Raw genomic sequence first — 22,242 nt, 5'->3', positions numbered from 1 at the left:
AGCAAAATTCAGTATTTTATTTTGTTTAATAGTTAATTCGAAACGATCATCAGACTCAGCACATTCAGAAATAAACTTTTCTCTTAAACAATGGCCAGTTTTTTCGACATTTAATAAAAAATCGGTCACTTCTTTCGATGCTGCTCGTCCAGTTGCAATATTAAACAATTCATCGCTCCGAGTATCTTCCCTGCTCTGAGTGTTTTCACTGCTCTGAGTGTCTTCGCTACTTTGAGTATCTTCGGTGTTGAAAGGATTCATATTTTGTTTTAATATAGTTATAAAATTTTGCAACTGAGTAGTATCTTTTTTAATTTGGTGTTTTTCTAAGTCTCCGGTGATATCTTGACTTCTTTTTAAACCTGTTACATCGAATGTATGTGATACAATAGTTGATCGGATACCATGGCTTTTAGCCCATCTTTGCCGTGCTGAGATAAAATTTGTAAAGTGCGTTATACCTGTTAATCGTCTTGAAGCAGTAGCATTAACCGTTTGCTCTAACGTCAAATCAACAGGCATTCGTGAAAATGTCTTTTCTGTCCTCTTTACACCAAAAAATCCAATTTTAAAATCATTCTCGAGGCCTGGATGTGTTATTTGCACTCTTAACAAATTATCATGATATTTTAGTAGCCATCGAGAATAATTTCCTTGATTGAAAACAAAAAATAAGTTGACTAACTTTGGTATGACTTTTTTGAAAAGTTCAAAATCACTGAGACGAATGCTTCTTGAAAACAAAAGATAGTAATTAACAAAGCGAATGTACATCGCGTAATACTGTGCAGTTTTACCGTGTTTTCCGTTTAACACTTCCGATTCAAATATCAAGTATTCATTCAATAAATCATTCAATGATGTATTTTGAATTTCAAATGTCGATAAAGTTGTTGATTGCAATTGATTAACAATCTCGATCAAATCATTGTCGATGGTTTTATCTTCTTTTCGCAGGAATTCTTCGAAAAGTAATGATCGCAATCCTAAGGTCACTAACGGGTGCAATCGTTTACAGCGATTGAAATGTTTGCCAGTTAAAAATCCGTTTACCGATCCTGAAGCCAATAACCCACTTTCAACCATCATATATGGTAGACCACTCTCATCTATAAATTTTCCAACAGCTTTAAAATAAGCCATAATTATATGGAAACCACCAAGATGAATGAAAAGATTATTGAACTGTGGTTTTCCGTACACTGAATTTGTTAAGCTACTTTTGCGATTGCCAAATCATACGTCACTTGTATGTACTGTTGCGAACATTCTTCTGCTATTTTTTGGCTTTGGCGCATTGTTTCGATGACAACAGATACGTTCGTAGGTGAAATATTAATCGGTGTAAGATAAGATACCTTTTGTTTAACTGACTGATCATCTACAATTTTACTATTATACCCGACCCACATAGGTGTATTAGAAATTTTTAGGTAATGTGAAATTACCCATGTTACATCTAACTTTTTGTAAAAAACATAATTACTGGCTTCAACATCACGTAAATTGCTTCCAAGAGGTAATAATCGGTCAGTGAGCTTTGGTTTTTTCAAGTACGGAAGTATCTCCGTCGATATAACTTCATATGTTCTTCTCCTTTTCGCAGGAGGTGCACGAATAATAATGTTTTCAGCTTCAGGTTTATCAGAACTGGACTGACCTGCTATTATATTTTGATATATAATTCCCACTGTATCATGCAGCGTATCTTTTCCGCTACACGTTTCAACAAATCGATCGTAATTGTCAAATGCCACTCCTGTGCAGTAGTGAGGGGATAATTCAATACTTTGAGGATAGATTACTGATTTACTGAGGGATGAAAACGTCGCTTCCGTTTCCAACTCCTCAACAGTATTGTAACTAACACATTGACCATATTTATTAAGTAAATCTATAACTTTGCGGTTACTTGTCATCCTTTTGTCTCAGGACGTTTTAATTTTACCATTATGAATAGCATAAACTAAATCTTGGGCTATAGAGTTGACTTTTCGAGAACAATTGGAACTTTTCACAGTTCTGGGATCATTTCCGCAGATTAAAGAAGTTAAAAACTACAATACCATTAGGAATTTTACATTCGCCTTTGATCAGATCCTCTGCAGTCAGCTGTTGAGGTAGCGGATCTTTTTTTATGGCCATAATTTTTTTCCTCAAAACATATGCAGCTCGTTGCAATGTTTCGGTATCTTCAAATTTGCTAAATGTTTCTGCGGATATAATACATTTTCCGCTCGGTGCAATAATTTTCCGATCATGCAATTCAATTATTTGTAACTGCTTGGCAAATTTTTTTTCAATCTTTTGAAGCAATTTCGTACTCGTTATTAATGGTCCGAAACTATCATATTTCTCCGAAAACAATTTATACAACGCACTTTTGGCATACTGTACTAAAAATTTTAAAGAATAGCATTGCTTCTTTTCTATTGTATTTTCAGCGATGAAAGAATACAGTTCATTGTCAACTAACTCATGAACGTTTCTTGCAATATGCCAATCTGACTGTTTTGGCTCCGGAGCCGCAATGTGTTTTTTAAAATACATCAATTTACATGTATTATGGTAATAAACAACACGATTATCCCCCAATCTGTCGATTTTCGATAATGTTTCATTGTCATTTAAGGCAGTTGCATTTGTGACAATTTTTTCAATTAAAATTTCACTTTCAGATCGTATCAAAAGAAGCGCTTTTTGCCCTTGCTTCTTCCTTGCTTGATTACAAAACAAACAGATACCTGCATTCTTCAATTTTGAATTTTCAGGTTGTCGTTCCGCATCTAATTGTTTATGTGAAAGTTGACTGCCACTGAATATATCAGACGACCATATATATAGACGACGAATATATATATCGACGATATATATTTAATACATCAATTAATTTTTTAAAAATATTTTTAAATACCGATGCACATTTTGAAAATTATTTTCTATTAAAAGTATGTGCATACTATATAATATATAAAATAAACTAAAAATATATTACCAGCTGAATTGTCGCATTGTGAAATAATAGATGTGGAACCTTGCGGAAAATCATCTCCTATGGATTGATTACTCACTGTAAAAATTAATAAATCGTCCGATAATTTATTTCGCGTTTAAATATAAACGTACACCACATAATGTATGTAAAATATATTATTACCTGCCGAATGTTCGGCCTGCGGAGACGCAGATGCCTCAATGGACGTGTGACCTTGTGATGATTTTGCTACTTCCAATTGATTGCTCTCTGTACAAATTGATAATAGTTCAATTATTTATACCGAGGCGTAATTAAATTTAATATAATAACAACTTTCAAGGAATATTGCAAACTTACCGTTATATTTATCCAAATATTTATTTTGGATGGATGTAAATGCTTTATAGCAAAGTCGATGATAACCACTGACACCGTCTACTATTTCTGGTAACACAATATCACTGTATTTCAAATCAAAAGCGACACGAACTTTGGAAATATGTTGGCACTTTTTCATTTGTCTTCTTCGAAAATTATTATTTTTTCACTGATCATGCTACAGTTAAAAACGCACTTCTTTCCACTCGTAGCCATGATGTAAACGAAATCAAAAATTTTGAAATATAACGTCTACTCTCTTCTACGTTTTGGAATATACTAAACTCAGTGGCCTTGTGCGGCATCACTTTGTACTGCGTCGCTTGCTCTATTATACACGAAAACATCTGCTTCCCCCCATCAACATTTATATTATATTCCGCTCCCAAATATACCTATATAAATCTGGGACCTAATACCTGCGACAAGTAATTTGGTTACTTTCGCTTTCAAAATTTTGTGAGCATTTACCTTCACTTTTCACAAGTGAAGAAACCAAATACTGACTAATAATAATTAATCGTTTAAAATAAATTGATATACTTATAAACAACCATAATATTAACGTTAAAAAAAATCAAATTGTTTTTAAAATTTCCTAAAAATAAAAGTTATAAAATAATCAGTTTCATTGATATATTTCATAAATATCGATAATAATTCTTCTGCACTTAAATATCAAGAATGTGACTAAAAATGTTGATGTGCAGCGCACTTTTTGTCCTCGTCTGCCGCGGCCTTAGCCCTCATTTTTTTATCTGCCATTTTGTAAATGACTTTTGGAATGTTTAAACTTTAAAATACAATAATTGGAATTCATGTATCTTATGATTTTTTTTTAAATTAATTTTTGCAATCTTTAGCTCAGTCTGCCGGCGAGTTAGCCCCTCACAAAATGTCTGCCAATTTTTTTACACTTTCTCAAATATATAACAAAACTTTTCCCGTACATAGAATCCCTGTACCTTATGAATTTTTTCCCACCCAAAATTCACCCCTTTCACTGCGTATACGCCCTTTGCGCCCCAGTTTTGCAATGGCAGACATTCATTTTTATATTCGTCTACACTAATACTATTATTTTTAATATAAATTAGCCATGTACCTGATGCGGGCACTTTCATGTAGCCAGCTCTTAAACTATATCGAAGGTCAAAGGTCATAAAAATCGGTTTTTCGCGAAAATCTCGCTTGCAGTGCATCTGGCGTCATAAGAACCCATGACAAAAATTACGTAAAATAGTATCCTCTACAAAATTGTTTATAACATTTTTTTTCTACGACCAACCGTTTTATAGATATAGCTTGATAAAGCCGGAGCGCGCATTCTTAATAGGTGATATATACTGTATTATACCCTTCTCCTCTCTTCTGCATTCACCGCATCCCGTCGTCGGCGTCGTGTCGGTGTCGAATACAAGCAAGTTTGTTTAGTTAAAAGCTGTTTCTCGACTGTGAAAGACGTTCTTTTCCACGCGAAATGGCTAGTCTGTGCTTTATATGCAATCAACCGGTTTCGGATGGTCGTGAATCAGTGAATGTTGTGCGAGGTTTACAAACTTTAAAAACTGCAAGTATCGAAAGAAATGATGAACACATCGAATATTTGAATACTGTGACTTCTGTGAACGTACATACAGAGTGCCGAAAAGTATACGTGAGTAAGCACTCAATTAAAGCATCCAAACGGGGCCAAGAAGATACCGGTTCTTCAACTTCAACCTCGCCTCGTAAGAAACGAGCCGGTCTCTTTGATTTTAAGACTCTTTGCGTGTTTTGTGGCGAAGTAGCTAATGAAGAAGTTGAGAAAAAAAAGGCGCAGAAATATAGACGAAAAGTTTCTAAAGTGAGTACAATTGAATTTAAAGACAACATTTTGCAAGTCGCAGACAAACGGGGTGATTCTTTTGGAAGACTAGTGAAAAGTCGCGTTCTCTCTGAAATTGATTTGGTAGCAGCTGAATCAAAATACCATCGTGAATGTTTTGGAAACTTTCAGCGTGATATGCCGTCAACTTCTAAACAACCACTTCCTCGTCAAAATGATAATGTAACATTGGCAATGGAAGAAATCTTTTATTACATTGAGAAAAACGAAGATTCTCAGTTTACATTAAAAGAGTTTAAAGATATTCTCACAGATTATGTGCCAGATGATAAGACAATAATTGCAGGATTACGGGAAAAATATTCAACTAATATTGTAGTCACGACTAAGCCCAGATCATTCACCATTGTTTCTTTTCGCGATGCTCAAGCGGATATTTTGTCTAAAGTTTGGTACGAAAGTAAAACAAACACTCCGGAGGAAAAACGCATGCATATAGTCGAAGCTGCTGCGGCGATTATTAGGGAGGATATTCGAGGTAAGGTTACTGAGACCAATTCTTATCCGCCTCCTAGCAAAATGTTCGACAATATTAACGTAGAAATTCCTAAAACATTGTTGTATTTTTTGCAAGAAAAAATTATGAAGAGAAGGAAAGGAAATACGGATGATTTGAAGGTAAAATGTACCGCTTTAAGTCACTCTATAATGGCTATAGTGCGACCACGGTCATTCTCATCACAGTTTTTGTTAAATTTATCTGTCTTTCTCCATAGAAGGTACGCTTCAAAAAGACTTTTAGATATCTTGTCAAGCTTTGGTCTTGCTGCTTCGTATAAAGATACTATAAAATACGAAATTTCAGCTGTTTATCATCCACAGCCGCAGATTCTTCCATCAGATTCAGGTGCCCTTGGACAGTATGTAGCAGACAATGCCGACATTAACGTTTATAGTCTGGATGGGCATAATACTCTTCACGTAATGGGTATGATAAAAATAGTAACTCCAGAAGGGGCTGTTATTTCTGAGGAACACATTAAAAAATGTAGGATGACACCAAGTGCAAGGGACTTGGCAACATTGTCACATGTGCCTCTCTTGACCTATGAATATACAGACGTATCAGGATTGAGCAGGATTGAAGTACAAAATTTGACTGATTCAATCGTATCAGGCGAACGATTTTGTAAGACAGTGGATTTGTTTTGGATGTATGGAAAATGGAGAAATATTTCCCCAGTACCAGGATGGAATGGATTTTTGGAGCTACTAACACAAGACAATCATAACTTTTCTACTTCTAGGATCATATTTCTTCCGTTCATTCATCACCCTGCGAGTAATGTAAATACAATTTACACCACCTTACAGTGTGCTGTAAATGCTGCCAAATCCCATGGACAAAGCACATGTATAATAACTTATGACGAACCATTATACAGGGTGAGTTTTTTAAAGTGTTACAATGCGATATGTCAAAAACGGCTGCAAATTTTTTTTTGACATTTTGGTGACATTTCAAGTATACCGGGGGACACTTTTTGTGATATTTTTGACATTTGTCCCTTCACCCCCCTAAGAGGGGGGGAAGGTCACTTCCTTATTTTAAATGGAATGACGTGTTTTTTATTCTTAAATACGAATCTACATAAAATATGAAGTCTGTTTACAAAAAATTTTTAAAATTGCTCTGCTGGTTACGGAATTATGATCAAAAATGTTTTGATTAAATTTAAAAATAATTCGAATATTCTACTACAATAAAAACAAATTATTTCCTACTTTTTAACTATTTATCGTCTATGTATTATGCCTAAGGAGCTGTTCGAAGTGACCGCCTTCGACTTCCAAACACTTTCTTATCCTTTCTTGACATGAGTTTCGTACCCGCTGTAACATTGCTGGTGTCACTAATGAACAAGCAAAACGAATCCTGTTCTTCATGTCCTCTGGAGTTGTAGGTGCACTAGCCATTACTTTGTCTTTTATAAATCCCCATAAAAAAAAGTCAAGGGGGGTCAAATCTGGCGAAAGAGCAGGCCAGTTGACAGGACCACCTCGACTAATCCACCTGTTTTCAAAAATCTCATTTAAATAAGTACGGGCCTGTATGGCATAATGGGGTGGAGCTCCGTCCTGCTGAAACCATACGTTAGGATTTAAATTTTGGTTTAGTAGACGAGGTAACTGATTTCTTAAAAAATCTGTGTAGACCTGTCCATTTAAATGATCTTGGAAAAAATGCGGACCAATAACTCTATCCTCGAAAATACCACACCATACGTTCACAGACCAGGGATGTTGATTTGGTACAGTTCTCATTCAGTGAGGATTATTTGCTGCCCAGTAATGCATGTTGTGCCTGTTTACCTTTTAGAAAAACAAACAACCAAAACTTGAATATGTTCTAATTTAAATAAGTTAAATCTTACCTGCCCGCAATTATTAAAAGAAGCCTCATCAGAAAAAATAACGTTTCTCAAAAAATGGTTATTTTCACGCATTTTTGTTGAAATCCAAGTGCAAAAATTAATGCGATTCTCAAAATCATGTCCGTAAAGCTCTTGATGAAGTGTAATGTGGTAAGGATGAAACTTGTACCGGTGCAGAATTGTTATAATTGATGATTGACTAATTCCAGCATCTAAAGCAAGCCGCCTGGTACTGATTTGAGGATCAATAGCTACTGCTCCTAATACAGCAACTGCCTTATTTTTATCTGTTTGCGTTTTAATCCGATTTCGTCGTTTACTTTTTAGACTACCAGTCATACGACTTCTGGTCTCCAGTCTCATAAAGGCCATATGAGATTTTGGAATATCCGGAAACCTCTCGGCCCACACTACTGCAGCCTCCCTATAATTTTTTCTGCACGCCCCCAAAATTAACAACATATCTACTTCTACACTGAAATTCGCTTCCATTTTTTTTTTTTAAACACAATTATTTTTAAATTTAACCAAAATATTTTTGATCATAATTCCGTAACCAGCAGAGCAATTTTAAAAATTTTTTGTAAACAGACTTCATATTTTATGTAGATTCGTATTTAAGAATAAAAAACACGTCATTCCATTTAAAATAAGGAAGTGACCCTCCCCCCCTCTTAGGGGGGTGAAGGGACAAATGTCAAAAATATCACAAAAAGTGCCCCCCGGTATACTTGAAAGGTCACCAAAATGTCAAAAAAAAAATTTGCAGCCGTTTTTGACATATCGCATTGTAACACTTTAAAAAACTCACCCTGTATATAAAGGCTCGAGAAAATGTAGCAGCTTCAGAAGATCCTGACTTATCCAAAGTAGTTGTAAGACTCGGAGGCTTTCACATACTCATGTCGTTTCTTGGCTGCATTGGTTACTTAATGGATGGAAACGGACTCAAGGAAGTGCTCAGCACAATATATGCACCCAACTCTATTGACAAAATGTTGGATGGCCATGCTTTTGCGAGAAGCATCCGAGGTCATACGTTGTTACGTCTTGCTATAACAATGATTATTTTTGATGAACCATATCATTACAAATTTTGAGGAATTGGATTCATTCATTGAACAGATAACAATTCGTAGTGTTTCTTACGACGATGTAGAGGGATGTGCAAATAATTATGTCTCGTTTATTAGTCACTTTGACGAAAAGTTAAATGAGTTGAAAATGCGAGGCCCAACGGCACAGCTCTGGCTACAATATCTTGATATGGTGTCGATAGCTCAAGACTTTATTCGCGCTGAAAGGCTGGGACTTTTTAATGAACATCTTAATGCGGTTAGAAACATGCTTCCGTATTTTCATTCCAGCGATCATTTTCTCTACGCCAAATCAGCACATATATATCTCCAGGACATGATGAATCTAAAAGAAACTATGGATCAAAAGACGTATATGAAATTTGAACAAGGATTTTTTACTATAAGGCGCACAGATAAATTCAATTGCGGAACATGGTCCGATATGATTATCGAACAGACTTTGATGAAATCCATGAAAGTGCAAGGCGGAATTTCTCATGGTCGCAGTACTCAAGACAGTGTTATATGTAAATGGATACAAGGAATGCATGCCACAAATAAGATCTGTGAGGAAATCGAAAAGTTTTCCGGCGTATCTTTAGAAGCTACGGAGCAGCATGTTGACGCTAGGGATTCACGAATAAAAAGGGATACAACAGATGTTCATAAACTGATTCAGTGGTTCACCCTCCACAATCCTTTTCCAAAAACAGAACAAGTGGTATCAATAGCTTCCGGAATTGTGGGAAACGACAAGATAAACTGCTATATTGCTTGTGCTATTGGCCTACAAACGATGGAAAAAATAGCTGGATTAAAATTTAATGAAATAAAATTGAGGCGCGCAGACCAAGTTCTTCCGCTTTCAACGATTAACAGATCCGTTAAGATTCAAGGTTCTACAGCTGCTATAGATCCTTTGCTACTTTTCCAAAGAATAACTATTAACAAAAAGTTTGACGATCATCTGGAAAAATATTTTGAGTATGAATTAAGTCCATATCCAACATCATTATTTGACAATGAGGGCATGCGAAAAACCACAAAATCAAAATTGTATAATATGATGAAGCCTGACAATATTGAACTCAATGAAGATAATGTTACCTACGTCATCGATGGTGGATTTTTGTTACATCGTGTGGTATGGAACAAAAACGATACTTTCTTCGACATTCTTGAAAGATATGTTACATATTTGCAAAGGCATTTTGGGTCTAACATTATTGTTATATTTGACGAATACTCAGACAACTCTAAAAATACGAAAGCAATGGAGCAATTGAGACGAAGCACTCTACTGTCTACATCTTATGAAGTTCGCTTTGATGCAACAATGAATGTGCCGGTCACCCAAGAAAAGTTTTTATCAAACCGATTGAACAAAAAGAATTTTATTGAAATGCTTATTTAACAACTACAAACTGCCAACATCGCTACAAAACAATCCAAGGATGATGCAGATGTTCTAATCATCGAAACAGCCATAGAAGTATCGGAAAAAGAAAGAACAGCTATCATCATTGGAGAAGACATTGATTTGCTTGTTCTCTTGATAAGACGAACTCAGTCACATCAGAAACAAATTTTCCTAAAGAAAATTGGCAAAGGAACTACTCCAACACGAATGTATTCGTCTAAAAGTCTCGACACATTTCGTCTTTGCAAAGAACATATTTTGTTTTTGTATGCCCTCACTGGATGTGACACTACATCGGCACTATTCAACAAAGGAAAACTTCAGGTTATGACAATGTTTGAGAAGCATCCTGGTTTGACTCACACGGCTCGAATATTTTAAGCAGAAAACTGTCCGCCAGATACAGTATTTCAGAACGGAAAGCGTTTTCTGTTAGCTATGTATGGTGCTCCAATACATGAAGTGAACCTTGACAAATTTAGATACACCCAATTCATCAAGGCTACGCGACTCAATAGACCTGTTAAATTGTCATCCTTCCACCTACCAGTGAAGCAGCTCGACAACATGTTTATCGGGTCTACTATCAAGTGCAGATTTGGCTAGGAAAAAATCTACAACCCGAAGAATGGGGCTGGGATTTAAAAGACGAAATATTACAGCCAAAGACAACACTACTGCCACCTGCTCCAGACGAACTATTAAATACAATATTTTGTAATTGTAGAAAGGGGTGTGGTGCGCAGTGCGGGTGTAGAAAAGTCGGGCTGCCATGCTCGAAAGTTTGTGGTCAGTGTCACGGACAGGCATACCTGAACTCATCAACAGATTTTCGCGACATCGAAGACTTCACTGAACTTGGGCCTGAAGAGGTTTTGCTGATAGATATAGAGGAAGCGTCTGATGAAGATCATAATATGTTCACCGAGGTGCTACTGGAACCCGACGAAGAGGAAGACAAGGAAACATAGGGCGCATACCACAAAAAATGATAAGATTTATGTTAAAAAACTTTTCCTAAGATCGAAAACATGGATTAGGCCTACTGGGGACACCATGTAAAAAAAAACGCGCCTTGCATTCTACTTCAAAAGTGGTGTGGAAAAGAATGTATTTTTGGTTATTAATAATTATTTATTATATATGTACATTATATTCTTTTATAAATAAACACATTTTTAACATTTTCAATAATGGGAATTAGATTCTCCAGTCTAACAGATTTAGAAAAGTGGTTTAATAGTTAGGTTTAATAGCTCTGCAGTATAATGCAGGACATCACCTATTGAGAATGCGCGCTCCGGCTTTATCAAGCGATATCTAAAAAACGGTTGATCGTAGAAAAAAAATTATATAAACAATTTTGTAGAGAATACTATGTTACGTAAGTTTTGTCATGGGTTTTTATGACGCCAGATGCACTGGAAGCGAGATTTTCGCGAAAAACCGATTTTCATGACCTTTGATCTTCGATATCTCAAGAAGCACAAGGGTAAGCATTTGAGATTTTTCTGTGCTTCATTAGAACATCAAAACTAAGGTCTCTGCAAAAATGCAGCTTGCTCGGTCTCATTCCGCAGAGGAATTCTTATTTCCCTGGATTATTATGGAAGTCATTTATGCCCGACACGATGTGGCCTGCGTTTATTTTCGCGGTTGAATGTTTGTTTTTAGCGGAAAAATTTATCGATTTGTACTTGAATTTGTTCTTAATTTGCTAATTCGTCATTTGAGGGTTCGTGGTTAAATGTTTTCGTGAATTAAAAAGTTGTAGTATTTTTAATTTAAAAGTTGTAGACATTGGTAAAGTAAAGTTGGTGAACTAGTACTAGTACCAATAATGTTATGTTGGCACTTGGCAGTGGATTGGACATTATTGTTTCGTTGTTGGAATTACCATTGGCTAAAAGACCTGAGGCTGAAAGACGAAAAATTATTTTGAGTGACAGGCCTATTCCAAAACTGTGTATTGACCAAAAAGATGGGAAAAAAGTACGTGCTTTTAATATATCTTGGTATGATGTGTATAAATGGCTGTGTGGAAGTTGTATTACAAAGAAACTGTATTGTTGGCCATGTTTGTTGCTTTCGAATAAAAAGTGTGCATGGAATTCTGCCGCACAAAGGCAAAAGAAGGTACACGCAAAAATGAAGTTTTGAGATAAACGAGTTTAAAGGTAAATTTAAGGCCACGTATTTATTATTTGTCCGAATTGCATGAAAATTTAAATTCAAGGGTTTTTTTAACTTCTCTTTTCAACCAAATAAATTTAAATTGATTTAAACAATATTTAAACAGTGTTTTGTTGATTACACTACTTTGCCTTTGTATTTTTTTTTAACGTGCCTTAAAAAAAGGCAAACTAAGGTATAAGCACTTACCCTACTTTGCCTTGGTACTAAGGTCATGAAAAAATAGATAAGAACTGGTAAGCTAGTGTATACTTATAGACTAAATTTGAAGAAATGGGAAGATATTGGGGTTTAAATTAAAGAATGTGGAAATATAATAATTTTTAATATAAACTTACTGGAACTTAAAATTAATTTTCACAGAAAAGATTTTTATAAAAACTTTTAAAAAAATAAAAATATGAAAAAAAAACATAACTCTTTAAACAAAATTGTTAAAATAATAAAAAAAACTCTTAGTTTCAAGGTTTTAAAACTTAACCGTATTTGTATATTTAGAATTTGTACCAATAATGTCGATTTAATTAACAAAATAGGTGTAAAGTATATAAATATGATTTTTTTTAATAAGGAACCAAAATAGGAACTAAAAAAATATATTCTTGGTAACGTAAGAAAAATTTTAATAAACAGCAAATGATTATAGCCCTTCCTCTAGCAAATCATTGGCTTCGGTAGAAGGCATCTCTTGCCAAAACTTCCTTCTCGAAGGCTTCATGTGTGGAACTAAGCTTCTCATAATTCGATCTCTTTTATCGCTATTTATTCCACGAACATTTGTTAGTTTAGATGGCATAATATTTAAATTTATTTTTCTCTTCAATTTAAGATTAGATTCTTTGTATTCCAAATTTTTAAAATCGGTTTTATAAAGAAACGCTTCCTTTCCCTTCACAAAACAAATTTCTACTATGTCTTTAAGCAAAATAGCGTCACTGTCTTTTCCTTTTTTTGAAGTATTTTTGGAAAATATATTTTCTACTTTTATGAAATCGGTGATTAACATTTCTTTTGTTACCAATCGTTTTGCAGATTTTTCAACAACTTCAATAAAGTCGTCCATATCTTCGATAGTGTTTTTTTCCTTTGTACACTGTTCAATTTTGCCGTGCAAGCCATCGGCGGAGTTATAAGTGTGCCCTTTTAATAAATATTTTATGGTTATAGATTTAAGAGAGCAACAATCATTATTAATGTATATTATTAAAATTGAAAAAAGTAACCAATTTTTATTTTGCGCCGTACAATTATCAGCCCACAAAATAACTTCTGATGCATCTCTACAGAGATCCAAAATTTTATAAATGCACTGGCAACGTCTTCTCCTCTTCGTCCAGCGATAGCCTCATGCCATATAATATCAAAGTGATTGTCATTATTCTTTAAAGAGGCAAAGGTTTCATTGAAAACAACAAGCCTTGATGTAAAAAAGGATTCTTTAACTTTTGGCATTCTCGGTAACAGGAACACCTTTTGCATATCCACCGCATAAACTTTTACAATTGGATCCGTCAAATACTGCTGCGCATCTTTTTGGTATAAAGATCGTCGTAGATGGTACTAAAAAAAATATGCAAGGTGGTCACACGAACAATTTTTCAATTAATAGATTGTTGTGGCATTTATAAAAGATTTGATTTAATTTATTTTTTATTTTACACTTTTAATTAAACTTTCTGCTTTTAAAAGTCAATAAAAGTCTCGAAAAAAGCTTATTTTTAGTCCAATAATAATGAGGTCAATATTAGGTTTTGTAGATTATTTCTGTTAAGAAAAAGGTCAGGGTAATTAAAATACAAGCTTAAATTTTGTAAAAACCGCAATAATAGAAAAAGTGAACAAAAAATAAGTAAAAAATTACCTCAGCAATGTGCTCTTCTTTTTTAAGTGAAATTTCTTCGTTATTTGTTTGGCCTAATTCCGAACATGTATCACATTTGTCTGCTTCTATTTTATAAAACCCAATATTTAATGCTTCTACTTCTTTTCTATAAGTTTCATAGCTAACTTTATTTTCAGGATATTTTTCGTTATAGTCTTTGTACAAATCCCTTATAGACAATTCAGCTGGCAGGTACTTTCTATTTGGCGCGTGTGCTCTTCTATAATGTGATGGTTTGGGGTTATAGGAATTTATATGGTCTTTAATTGGAGTTTTGCTTTTTTTTATTTCCTGGAGTCCGTTTTCCTCTTTGGTCTGCTGATAAGGGAGTTGCTATTTGTGTACCATGAGGATCCTTATTCTTTTTTATCATATAGTCTACCACCATCATACTTTTGTACCCCAAAGTTGTCATAAAAAATTTTTGGCATACTTTTACCTGCTCATCTTCACCATTTACGTTAATTTTCGGCAAGGTATATGTTCTAGAAAAATTTCTACGACTTTCCAGACGCTTACGTTTCGCTTTAGTTTCGTGAATTTGCTTATAAAGCCACATCGTTTGTAAATCCTTATCTAATGACCAAAATCGTGTATGCAAGTCTTTTCTTTTGTCTGAATCAAATGCATTAAGGCATTTTTTAGTCTTGCAGTTGCAGGTGGGAGGCCCGATGGGGTGTTTATTCTTATTTCTTATAACTTTTTCTTTTGAAGTACGTGGTCGCTTTTTATTCAATATTTCGTGTCTATTTTCTTTTACATCTGATTCTGTATCCTCTTGACTATCAGCTTCACCTTCATAACTTCGACCATCTCTTCTATGTTATCACCTATTTCTTTTATGCTATCACCTATCTCTTCTATGGTATCACCTGTCTCTTCTATATTATTAAAAGTCACGTCTCGTACTTCTAAATCTGAGTCACTATCCATATTGATATTCTGTTGTTCCTCCCTCGAGGGTATATAATCCGGATCTGCAATGTCATCATCCTTGTCCTCAGGATCAAACAGCAGACGACGGGGAGGAGACGCTTCTCTATCATTTTCAATACACAAGCTTGAATTTTTCTCTTGTGAAAACACAAAATTATGCAATAAATCTACATTGGGAAGGCTTGATCTGTTTAAGTCAGAGCTTATATTTGATATATCGGCAAGAACATTTTCGTCCTAAAATTGAAAGAGCTAATGTTCATTTAGCCAAAGATAGAAACATTAACTGTTGGATAGCCAAAAAAAGATAGTAGATAGACTTTTTAGTTTCGTATATCGGGTCACATATTTTTATATCCGGTAAAAAATATTAGACCTACCTACCATCGCGATCAAAAAAAACTGGGACAAAACAAACCAACATTAATCCTGGACTATTTTTTGAAGGTAACTGTTCAACTGACACGAAACGTCAAACTCCTTTAAATCTCAGTTTAACCTATTTCTTATCTTAACTAAAAAGTAAAGTTTTGTCAAATATTTGACACAAAAAATTAAAAAATAGTCCAGGAGATCTTATAAGGTGTCCCAGTTTTTTTTGATCGCGATGGTACATAAAATGTACACATTTATAACAGTATATTTCCTAACTAGTGCTGAAAGTTTTACTTTTGTGCACGCGATTGCACTTGGCTGAACGATGTGAAGCAGAAAGGTGATCATCTAATCACGTGCGGAAAAAATACCTTTAGCACGTGTTAAAACGCTATTTTTTCTATAAGTGTAAGCAAAAACATAAAATTTTATTTAATACTAAACACAATAAAACAAAAATATTGTCATCAACTTGACAAGTCAAACAGATTGATTCACTTAAAAAATTAATAAAAATATAAGATGTCAATTTTAGACATTTTAATTTTTCGCACTAGTGCGGAAAGTGACACTTTCAAAACAAAAATGCGCGCGGAAAATTGACACTTTCCGAACAATCGCAGAAAGAATAATTATTTTACCCAAATTGTATAAAAACTTTCTTAATTAGTAGGTACTTTGGTTCTTACTTTGGCTTCCAAAACTCTTAAAAATCATTAAAAATAAAAAATAAACACTTTACTTAGATTTACTATTTAAATCTACTTAATTATTAGGTTTTATTTTCATTTACTAAATAAGTATAATCAAATAAAAATAATACAACACACTTACCAAGTTACTTTTTGATTTAAGAATACCATTAACCATCCTTTTGGTCCTTTCGGAATACATATTATTTTCAAACACAAACTTCAATTGCACAAAAACGTCTGCTAACTCTCGCCGAGAGATTTGGGCAGACTGAATTAAAAAGCGCTCCGATACAAAGGCAAAGTAATGTATAAGCACGAGTACCTTACTTTGCCTTTGAAACGTCACATCAAATTTTAATTATTTTCAATGGCAAGGTAATGTATGTACATATACACTACTTTGCCTTTGTAAGACAGTTTAAAAAAATATTTGAAAAACTAAAATTTTAAGGTATGAGCCCTTACACTACTTTATCTTTGTAAAATTATTTAAAAAATGTCGAGTACCTTCTTTTACCTCGGTTTAACCCTAAAAAATATGCATATACACTAATTTGGCAGGGTGCTAATTTCCTTATTTTTTAAGATATCAAGAATCTAAAAAAAATGGCATATAGAGAAAAACGAGGAGATTTCGAATATGCAATAATCTTATTTTGCCATTTTTTGCGAGTACCGTCTTTTGCCTTTGCACGGCAGAATTGTGAAGGATAATCCAATTTAAAAAATATATCTGCATCGCTTAAGAAACATTCAACTTGTAAAGAGCATTTAAGTAGTTCTTTGTCCTTTAAGGGTGTACAAAAAAGAGAGTTTTCTGTTCGTGACTTGCTAGACGAACAGTCGAAAATTTCAAAAGTCAAGTATAATGCTCAAGTTAAAATAAACCGAGAAATTATTAAAAAATTAATTGCTTTAACTTGTACTTTAGCTAAACAGGAACTGGCTTTTCGTGGCCACGATGAGTCAGATGACTCTCTAAATCCTGGAAATTTCAAAGCAATTTGGGAATTAATGTTAAATTCAAATCCAGAACTAAAAGATTACTGGCAAAAAAAGACTTATTATAGAGGCCTCTCAAAAACGATACAAAATGAACTCATTGACCTGATTAACCCTTTCGCAACGACTTTATTTTTATAAAAATGGTTTTGATTTTACTAATGGGATATATATGTCCCACACGAGCTGATGCATTCAAAATACGAGTTTTAAATTTTAATTTTTTTAAATAAAAAATCTTGTTATAGGATAAGGTAGCTTAGAAATAAAACAAAAAATTGCTTTTTATCTATTTATATAAGCGTATAAAAGAAATACAACCTGGGACACGGGTGTCCCACTAGTAATGAAAACTAAGTAAACATCGGGACAAATGTGTACCACCAGATAAACATAATACATAAAATTTAATTATAGAAACCATAAACGCGCAAACTATTTATGGTATATCGAAAAACAGTCCGCGCATAACGGAACTTTGCAACATGAACACATAGTTTTTGTACGTTTTTCGATTTTTTTTGACGAGCACAAATGGCATCTACGTCGAGTGGTTCCCTGAATAGGTAAATGATCGCCAACATTTACCATATTTCTTGACGAACTTGAAGGTCTGCCAGTACAACGTTTCCTTACCATGCCTGCATTTTCTCTTCCCAAATTAATAAGCGATTCAGCTAAGTTAACTAAAAAAACTATAAATAGAACATCACGATTGTGAGCTTCTTTGAAAAGTATCCACGCATTTGTGTCTGAAGTAAGAAAAAGTTTATAGAACACCTTTCTCCACCATTTCTGTGACTTCCGGTCTATATCATAAAGGCCGGAGAGTTGATCTGAGAGATCCACTCCTCCTATATAGGAGTTATAATCTTTGATTGCTTTGGGGTACGGCACTGTAGCCTTAGTTCCATCCTTCTGTCGCCGTTCTACAGTTTCCATCTCAGAACTGTGGCAGTTTGAGAGAACAATTACTTCTTTTAAATCTTTCCATAAGTATGCAGCAACACCTACGTTGCTAAATAAAGAGCAAGAATCGCCTTTCTTCATGTTTTGTTTAGCGACAAAATCTTCAAATTTTGGAAGATTTTTTCGTTTTGGCATACATGTACTCACTGCAGCAAATTTTATGGAAGACATCAATGAAACAGAAGCAAAAAATCTATAAAAGCATACCATTACCTCCGGGTCTCTAATAGACTTACATAAGGTCTTTACAACCCGTTCACCTAATCCTTGGCCAAGAGTGCTATCTGGAGTATCAACTTCTTTCCCGCAATATATGTTCATATCATATACGTAACCAGACTGTGAATCACACCTTTCCCAAACCTTGATGCCCCTTTTTATTGGTTTTAGAGGAAGATACTGTTTAAGAGCTGAACGGCCTTTGAATTTTACCATAGACTCATCTATGCTTTGAAATGTGCTCTCCGAACGCGCTTTTGAAAACGTATGCTTCAAACAGGACATTACTTCTTCAATGTAATAAAGCATTCCTGAATTTTCTGGACGACTTGGATTATTATAATACATCTTATATGTAAGAAGAAGAAAACGATCGCGTGATATGGCTTCTTTTATAGCTTCATTTCCAAGTGACTTATTAGAGGACCAGTAGTTTGCCATGCACGGTACTTTGTTATATGCCATAACAATATAACACCCCAAAACTATCATGATCTCATAATGATCAGTTGGAGCATATGCTTTTTTTGTTTTGACTTCGACAATTTGTAATCTCTGGTTGGTGCATTGGGAAATAAACATAAACAGGCTTTTAGGAAACAGTTTAAAAAAACACTACCGTTCAGACGATTTATGAGTTATGTCGGAATACAAAATGCTAGGGATTTTTATTTTTGGTATTGTTTTTGCTGGCTGGAATAAGCTGCTACTGGTGGTCCAATGAATGTTTGTAGTGTCACAAATTGCATTTTCAGAATTCTCCTGGTTTTCTTCAATTACTTCAGGTTCAATAAGGCTTTCAGGGCTTTCGTTTTCAATGTTGGAAGTATTGTCGGTACTACAAATAATTGCCAATTCATCCTGGGAGACTCGTTTTGGCTTCTTCTTTTTAGGTGAATCCATTTCAATATCACTTTCAGATGAGGGCTGGTACTCAGAGTCGGAATCTTGAAAAGGATCTTCCATATCTGAATCATCGGATAATCCATACTGGTCAATACTCATAGCCATTTCTTGTAATTCTTTAGGTTTTAGCGGTTTTCTACTGCACAAAAAAGTAAGCATCAGCTGATGGGTTTTTAAAAATATATATCATGTAGGTCTTCACCAAACATAACGACTATAAATGCTGTAATTATTATTTTTTAAACATACGTACTGTAAACTGTAATAAACGTATTGTACAGTATTATTTTTATTATATTAATTTGAATTCTAAATACCTATTGGAACTTTTTATAAAATTATTATGTTCAAATTTTTACGAGGTGTAGAGGCATAAATTCCAACCGAAAAATGTCAAAAAAATATTCACATATTCAAAAGGCTTACTAACTTTTTGTAATTTTCAATGATTTTTTGCCTTATAAATTGACGTTATAAGAAACATACAGCTAATGCCTAAATTTCCACTTTAATCTTAATTTTACGACTGGGACATATACGTCCCTAAATCTAAATATCTGGGTCTTATTTTATTCAAATACAACATACAATATTTTACCTTAACTAAAACTTACCTTGTCATAGTTTTAATTCACTTTTAAAGACAAAAAAAAACCTTTAATAACCACAAAAACAAGAGCGCCACTTAACCGCTTGTTTACATTTCAAATTAACTATCCAATCTAACCTCAAAATAAAGCCCACGAGTTATATTTAATTTCAAAAACTGGATAATACTACTGGGACAACAGCCGATATAAAAATAATACATTTTTGACCCACCCGTTTGTAAAAAGAATTGCCTGGGACATATATGACCCACTAGTATTTTTTAAACATTTAATTTAAAAATAAATGCGTATATTAAAAACAGTTTTTTTGGTGGGACACATATCACCCGTTAGTATCGAAAGGGTTAAAGACGAAATTTCCATTTTTATTCAAAATGCCATCATTAATTCCCCATTTTTTGCATGTATTGTTGATGAAACAACCGATATAACTGAAAAGGCACACTGTTTCATTGTATGCAGGTTAGTAGATGCCAATGGCATAGTTCAAGAATATTTCTTAGGATTCTTTGATTTAGGGGAAGATCGAAATGCTCCAGCGTTACGCGATTTACTGTTTAGTGTGATTGGTAAATTTGACTGTAAAGCGAAACTAATTGCTCAAACCTATGATGAAGCTAGTGTTATGTCGGGCCAACTAAACGGACTACAAAAATTAGTAAAAGACTCTGCACCATTAGCTATTTTTACCCATTGTTTTGCGCATCGCCTTAATTTAGTTTGACAGTAAAGTTGCTCCAATGTTACGGCAGTAAAAATATTTTTTTCGACTCTTCAAGGAATTCCGGCTTAATTTTACCATTCCTCCAAAAGATCCCATTTCTTAAATAAATTTGTCGGAAAACGAATTCCTACAAATAGCGAAGTGAGACGGAACTCGAATGCTAAAGTGTTAAATGCCGTATTACAGGAGAGAAAAAAATTAATTGAAGTATTTCAGGAGATCATGAATTATCCAGAACCAAATGCGAAATCAATTAGGCAGGCAGATGGGTTTAAAAGAAAACTAAATGATCTGGAATTCGTATTTTTATTAAACGTTTCTAGCGACATATTTCAACAAACAGAGCTTTTATACAATGTGTTACAGAAAAAAAAAATGACATTTAGTTTTGTAACAATTCCGTTTCCAGATGTCTTGAAGTGTTAAAAAGCTGGAGAAATGACCTGACCTTTTCTAAGCATATTAACGTTGCTGTTAGCGAGACAAATACAGAACTTACCTTAAATCGTAATGAACTTGGTGGTTTACCTAAAAATGATGGTAATCAAAGCACTTTGGATAAAGCCAAAACTAAATTTAGAGGAGTATTTTTTGAAATTTTGGACAATAATATAACTCAATTAGAGCAACGTTTTTCAGACTATAGCAAGTTTCAATTTCTACAGTTGGGTGATACTAAAAAATTTTCAGAATATGGAGGAGTATTTCCGCAAAAACAATTGGACTCGTTAATAAATACTTATGGAGCACTTTTTGATAAATCATTATTGAAAACAGAACTAGAAACCATTTTCTCACCAATACACCGTGAACAATTTTACGATAAAAGTTTGTTGGGTCTAATTAAAAGTATGCATGATAACGACACAAATGAAATTCTTCCTGAAAGTTACAAGTTGTTCTGTTTACTAGCTACAATACCTGCAACCAGTGCTTCAGTTGAAAGGACTTTTTCTAGGTTAAAGCGAATAAAAACATATTTGCAGAACACAATGACTCAAAATCGGCTTTCATCCTTATCTATTTTATCAATCAAAAAGGACATTCTCGCTCAATTAGTGGAAACTGGGGACACATTTTACGATAGGGTAATTGACAAATTTGCACGAAACACAGATAGAAGAATTAACTTCCTTTATAGGTAATAAAACTCAAAACTGATAATTTGTTTGTGTTCAAAATACTTTTAAATTATTCCTTCTTTCTGTGCCATTTTTAGTAGTTACTTGTTACTTTTATGTACGTAGGTAACAATAAATGTACATAATAAGCTTAATTACTGTCGTTTCTTTTCATAGTGTCCCCCTTTTTAGTTCTCCAGTTCTCCCAAATTTTTTAAATTTAATAGAAATAAAATATGTTTTTTTTTTTTGGAAAAAATTCTTAGAGTTAATGTTTTAAATGTATAATTACTTGACAACACCGGCCTATTATATGATTCTTCGGGCTTCATCGTGCGTGGGCACTACTGCTATGTCCTACCCAAAATTTAACCCCACGAGCCGCCCCTGTATGTTACTAGTGTTTGGTTATTGTCAATGCAATTGTCGCGAGTCTGTAAGGGTTTACTCAGAAAAGTTTCCAAATCCTCAAGTTCCAAGCCATCCAACATT

At 34.0% G+C, this 22,242-nt stretch overlaps 1 protein-coding gene across 2 annotated transcripts in view; it reads right to left on the bottom strand.

Moving 5' to 3' along the window:
* Positions 1–22,242, bottom strand: part of LOC126746904 (uncharacterized) — a 47,242-nt gene that overhangs the window by 4,410 nt on the left and 20,590 nt on the right. Inside the window, exon 2 of one of the 2 annotated variants that reach the window (XM_050455318.1) lies at positions 21,129–21,157. The exons of the other annotated variant lie outside the window; for it this stretch is intronic. The gene's annotated coding sequence lies outside the window, so the exon portion shown is untranslated. The remainder of the gene's footprint in view (positions 1–21,128; positions 21,158–22,242) is intronic. 2 annotated transcript variants of the gene reach the window in all.

The sequence above is a fragment of the Anthonomus grandis genome, chromosome 18 (genome assembly GCF_022605725.1).
Source record: "Anthonomus grandis grandis chromosome 18, icAntGran1.3, whole genome shotgun sequence".
Taxonomy (NCBI): domain Eukaryota; kingdom Metazoa; phylum Arthropoda; class Insecta; order Coleoptera; family Curculionidae; genus Anthonomus; species Anthonomus grandis.
Note: the sequence above shows the minus strand (reverse complement) of the source record. Positions and strands in the feature narration are given on the sequence as shown.